Source organism: Phodopus roborovskii, unplaced genomic scaffold, assembly GCF_943737965.1.
Source record: "Phodopus roborovskii unplaced genomic scaffold, PHOROB, whole genome shotgun sequence".
Taxonomy (NCBI): Eukaryota; Metazoa; Chordata; class Mammalia; order Rodentia; family Cricetidae; genus Phodopus; species Phodopus roborovskii.
Window position 1 is genome coordinate 7,413,696 of NW_026126613.1, and position 5,245 is coordinate 7,418,940.

Here is a 5,245-nt window from a genome sequence, read left to right on the forward strand (position 1 = left end):
GTTTTATCTGCTACATCTATGGCTTTCAAGGCCCAAAAGACAACCAATGCCGAGTTCCTGTGACAATGTACTCCTCAAACAGGATGCCTTTTAAAGTCACTTAAACTTTACATTTCACATTTTATCAGATTTAAACAGAGGGGTGTTGGCCATAAGAGCCCACAGAAATCCCCAAACAGCCCAGGTTGTTTCCAAGATTATAGGACACTCTCCCCAAAACGATAGAAAAGTCCCATTGCTGAGGACAACTCATTGAACTTGGAGAAGACAAGCTGTTGCCTACATAGAGCCTTCATTCCTAATTTCTGGTATCTTTGTTACAGGAAAGTACTCTGCACATTACCAAAAGAGAAACATAAACACCAACCGAACCGTAAATGCTGAATTGACTGAGGGCCCACTTCATAGAACATATATATGACAGTACTATTAGATCACACAAGGGCCTAGGGTAAAACCAAAACTACTGTTATAAACATAGTGAAAAGCAAAGGGTAAAAAATAGCAATAAAATGATTCCTAATGATGTTCTGTATACTTATTAAGCAGTGCCTTGCTCAACCACCATCAGAGAAGCTTCCTACAGCAGCAGAAGAAAACAAATATAGAGACGCACAGCCAAAATTATGGAGACAGTAATAGACCTTGGAACACTCAGCCCTAAATGGGTTTTTTTTTCCATCAAATTTTTCCTCTCTAGGTTCATGGAATCCTGTGAAAGAGGAGGAAGAAAAAGTGTAAGAGCCAGAAAGAAAGGGAATGGAGGAAACAAGGCCCTCTAAATCAACAAGAATAAAACACATATGAACACATGGAAACTGATACAATACGTCCTTTGCATATATATTATGGCTTTCAGTTTAGTGTTTTTGTGGGATTCCTGTGTGTAGAAAAATAGGTCTCTGATTCCTAAGCCTTCTCTTGGACTGTTTTCCTCCTGTTTTAATTTTGTGTAATTCCAATGCATTAGCTTTAATTTGATTACTATTCCTTAGAAGCCTGTTTGTTTTCTTGTGAGAGACAGGAAGGGAGTGGATCCAGATAGAAATGGAGGTGAGGAGAAACTCGAAGAAGTGGAGAGGAACAAAACCATAATCTAGATATATAATTGTAAGAAAAATACATATACCTTATTAACACCTTTTCATTTTAGGTTTCTTTTATTTGAAAAACATTTCTCCTAGGGATTTTCCTGCCTCATCATTTATTCAAGTTTCACCTTATCAATAAAATCTTCTCTGATATCCCAGAATTTACCTAGATTGTCCAGTATATGAAGTTCATGGGATTTTGTGAGACCCTTCTTACAAATACAAAAAATATTAAAAATATCAAATTATATATTTACATATGAAAGAGAGTATTGATTTTGAATGAAAAACCACATCTGAAAACTTAAAATATTGTACTATCACAAATACAAAGTATAGTAAAAATATTTTTTATTAATAACTGGCCATTTATGTCTCCTTAATGCTTTTCTCAATGTTCTTCCTTTTACAGGTGACAACTTTTTAATGTTTTCTATAAAGAGGGAAAGGTTTTACATTATTTCCTCTAGCATGGTTTAAAAACACACTTAAATTTTAGATCAACCACAGCTTCTTAACAACTTGTACTTCATAATATTCATGCAAAATTTTAGGACTCTTGTCATATCTAAGAAGACTATTGCATTTTCTTTTTTAGCATTATAATTCTTTTCTTTTTTCTTTTTATTGTATATTGTATATACCAACCCCAGTTTCCTTCCCCTCCCTTCTTCCTGCTCCTCATACCTTCTCCCCATCTCACTCCCATCATTCCTTAGAGAGGCTCTGGTAAGACCTCCCTTGGGGAATCAACAAGGTCTGTTTTATCACTTAAGGCCAAGGCCTTCCCCCCTGTACCTAGACTGACTAAGAAATATCTCCATAGGGAATGGGCTCAAAAATAAAATAAAATAATCAGTTCATGCACTAGGGATAAATACTGCTCCCTGTTACTGGCCCCACAAACTGCTCAAGCCACCCGACTGTCACCCACGTTCAAAGGACCTAGTTTGGTCTTTTTGCAGGTTTCCCAGCTGTCAGACCAGAGACAGTGAGCTCACACTTGCTCAGGTGAGCTGTTTCTGTGGCCTTCCCCAGAGTGGTCTTGACCCCTTGGCTCACATTATTGCTCCTCCCTCTAGTATTAGACTCCAGGAGATTGTCCCTTTGGTTAGCTGTGGATCTCTGCATCTGCTCCTGTCAGTTACTGGATGAAGGTTCTAGGATGACAATTAAGGTAGTCATCAAGTTGATTACATGGGAAGGGCAGTTAAGGTACCCTCTCCACTACTGCTTAGATTCTTAGCTGGGGATGCTTGTGGATTTATGGGAATTTCCTTAGCACCAGGTTTCTCCCTAACCCCATAATTGCTCTGTCTATCAAGGTATTTCTTTCCTTGCTCTCCCTGTCTGTCCTTTACCCACTTTAACCTTCCTGATCCCTCATGTCCTCCTCCCTTCTACTCCCCTTCTCTTTTTCCCTGCCCTCTCCCCCCTCCCCCACCATCCTCCCCATCCCATGCTCCCAGTTACTCAGGAGATCTTGTTTATTTCCTCTTGGGGGGATATATGCATGTCTCTCTTAGGGTCCTCCTTATTTCCTGGCTTCTCTGGGGGTGTGGTGTGTAGGCTGGTTATCTTTTTTTTTTTTATTTTCTCAACACTAGAAATTGCTCTCATTAGAAAATGAACAGCCTTCTAAGGGGTAATAATAAAATAAAACAAGATAAAACAAAAACTAACATACTGGAGTCATTGAAAACAAAAAAATAGGAGAAAAGAGTCCAAGAGAAGGCTCAAGAATTAGAGACCCATTCTTTCCCACATTAGGAGTTGCATAAAAACTCTAAGATATTAGGGAATATCAAATTTTTGTATTGTTCAATTAATGATTATAAATGCAATTTGATTGAAATATTCATTAACCCTCATATTGTGAGTATACTGTATCAGTTAAATTGCTATGGGGCTAAGTCTCAAAGGGGAGGGAGCCAGGTGTGAGAGCCTTTAAATGCTTGTATGTAGCTCAGGGTGTCTTTAAGTAAGAAATGGAAGACTTCATAGTGAAAAAATTAAGCACATTAAAAAGTAACAAAAATTATGTTAAAATTGCCATTGAGAGTACCTGGAAATGTAGGTCAGTTGGTAGAGTATTTGTCTAGAATGCATGGAGCTTTGAGTTTGAATCCCAGCACTCTACAAACTACAAATCCTAGAACTGGGGAGGTGAAAGCAGGAAACTCAGTCATTCATGGTTATTCTCAACTACATGAAGAACTCGTCTATTCTGGATTAACTGAGACCCTGCTCAGAAAGACAACTGTCATAGGGCTTGGATATACCTACCTGTGAAATCTTTATACATACAAACAAGAAGCAAAAGTTATTGTGAGCTATAGAAATATGTGTCACTTAAGCCAAAGCAAAAATACTTAACTGCCTCTTAGCAACAACTTAAGTATGACTAACATCTACTCAGTACTATCCAAACATGGCTCTTGACAGGTGAAGAGGAAACAAAATGACAGCAATATGACTGATTTCAGTTACAACAGCATATTGCTTTGGCAGAACATATACTAAAATTGGAATGATACAGAGAAAATTAGCATGGCCTCCATTCAAGAATGACATGAAAATATATGGAAAATTCCATATATAAAATAAATTATATATAAATATATATAAAATAAATTATAAAAGCATTTTGGAAGAGGTACATAAAAGATTGTGGGTTCCTGAGACTTCTATTTTGTTAGTTTCATAGTAAATCCATCTTTTTCAAAATTATGATTCTCTGAACTTCCTGATTCTTCTTCCTGTGTTTATGTGTCTCCATATTATTTACATCACATATCCTCTTCCCGCTTGTTGCTAGCTTCTTTTCATCTTCACATACCAGGAAATGAGGCCTATGGTGACTATATGATGCTTCTTTCCATCCCATCACCACAGAGATCCTCAAATATGTTTATTTTGGTTCTGGGAAACTAATCACCCAGAGAGAACTGATTTCCAGACAGGTGATGATCAATATTTTAGAATTATCCTAGATCATGTGTCATTAAATATCTGACTTTAGAAAAGTGTACACAACCATTAGAAGGCAAACAAGTACATCAGTACTAGGCAGAGAAGACCAGGTTTGGATTATAAAAATATGAGCAGCCCAAAGAAGGCAACCTACATTTCTGCAGAGAGCAACTCTAAGGGAGCAGAGCGGACAGTCAATTTATTAGCTACTGTGAGGCCAGCCTACTGCATACCACAGAGTGCTGCATGACAGCTCTCATGCTCACATAGAATCACCTCCCTGCTGGTTGGATGGCCTGTGTGCCAGTTATCTCAGTGAGGCTTTCCCTACTTGTACCTTCTGAGGCAAACCAGGTCAACATCCTCATAGCTGTGATCATTTTAGTTCTCATCATAACTGTGACTTTGTATAACTGAATTAAGTAAAGGAAATACAAGTAAAATTACTTTAAATCCCTTAGAAGTACTTCTGATAAATCTGTCCTTTGACCTCAGGGCAAATGTATTTATTTATTTTCAAATTAATAGTTCAGATATTTTTTTTTATCTTAGCTTTCCTACACAATAGATACTTGTTAAGCTTTCATAGCTTAACTATGTAACTAACATCTCTTAGGAATGAGAGTCTATATCTATATCTTGTTATCAACCATATGATGGGAGATGTCATTTTGTATATGTTTCTCATTCTGGTTAATAAATAAAGCACTGTTGGCCAATAGGAAAGGACGATAGGAGGGACTAAGAGACAAGGAGGAAATAGGAAGTAGTAAGGAGGAGTCAGCATGGAGAATCTGGAGAGAATAGAACCGCCAGCCGCCTCTCGCTGGTAAGACCATGTGGAAATACACAGAAATGGGTTAATAATTAAGGCAGAGCTAGCCGATAAGAAACAAGTAACCGGGCCAACAGCATTGTATCAAATACAGAGTCTCTGTGTATTATTTGGGGCTGGCACGGCAGCGGGACTAGACGGGCGGCAGGTGGAAAAACCCGTACTCCTTACAACCATATACATTGATTCCAAGCAATATAGAATCACAAAATAAAAAGCTGAAAGGAACTTGAAATTGTTTTTTTTTTTTTTTCGTCCCCAACTTTTCTTCAAATGAACACAATATCATGGAGTCATAGGACCAGTACGAATAAGAACAGGAGTTGAAGTCTGCTGTTATGTATGT

The 5,245-nt window shown here is 37.7% G+C and overlaps 1 non-coding gene across 1 annotated transcript; it reads left to right on the forward strand.

The window, feature by feature from the left end:
* Nucleotides 1-3,590: 3,590 nt before the first annotated feature.
* On the forward strand, nucleotides 3,591-3,693 carry LOC127237805 (U6 spliceosomal RNA). The gene has a single exon (XR_007835880.1). It is a non-coding gene; the product is annotated as a U6 spliceosomal RNA (small nuclear RNA).
* Nucleotides 3,694-5,245: the final 1,552 nt, after the last annotated feature.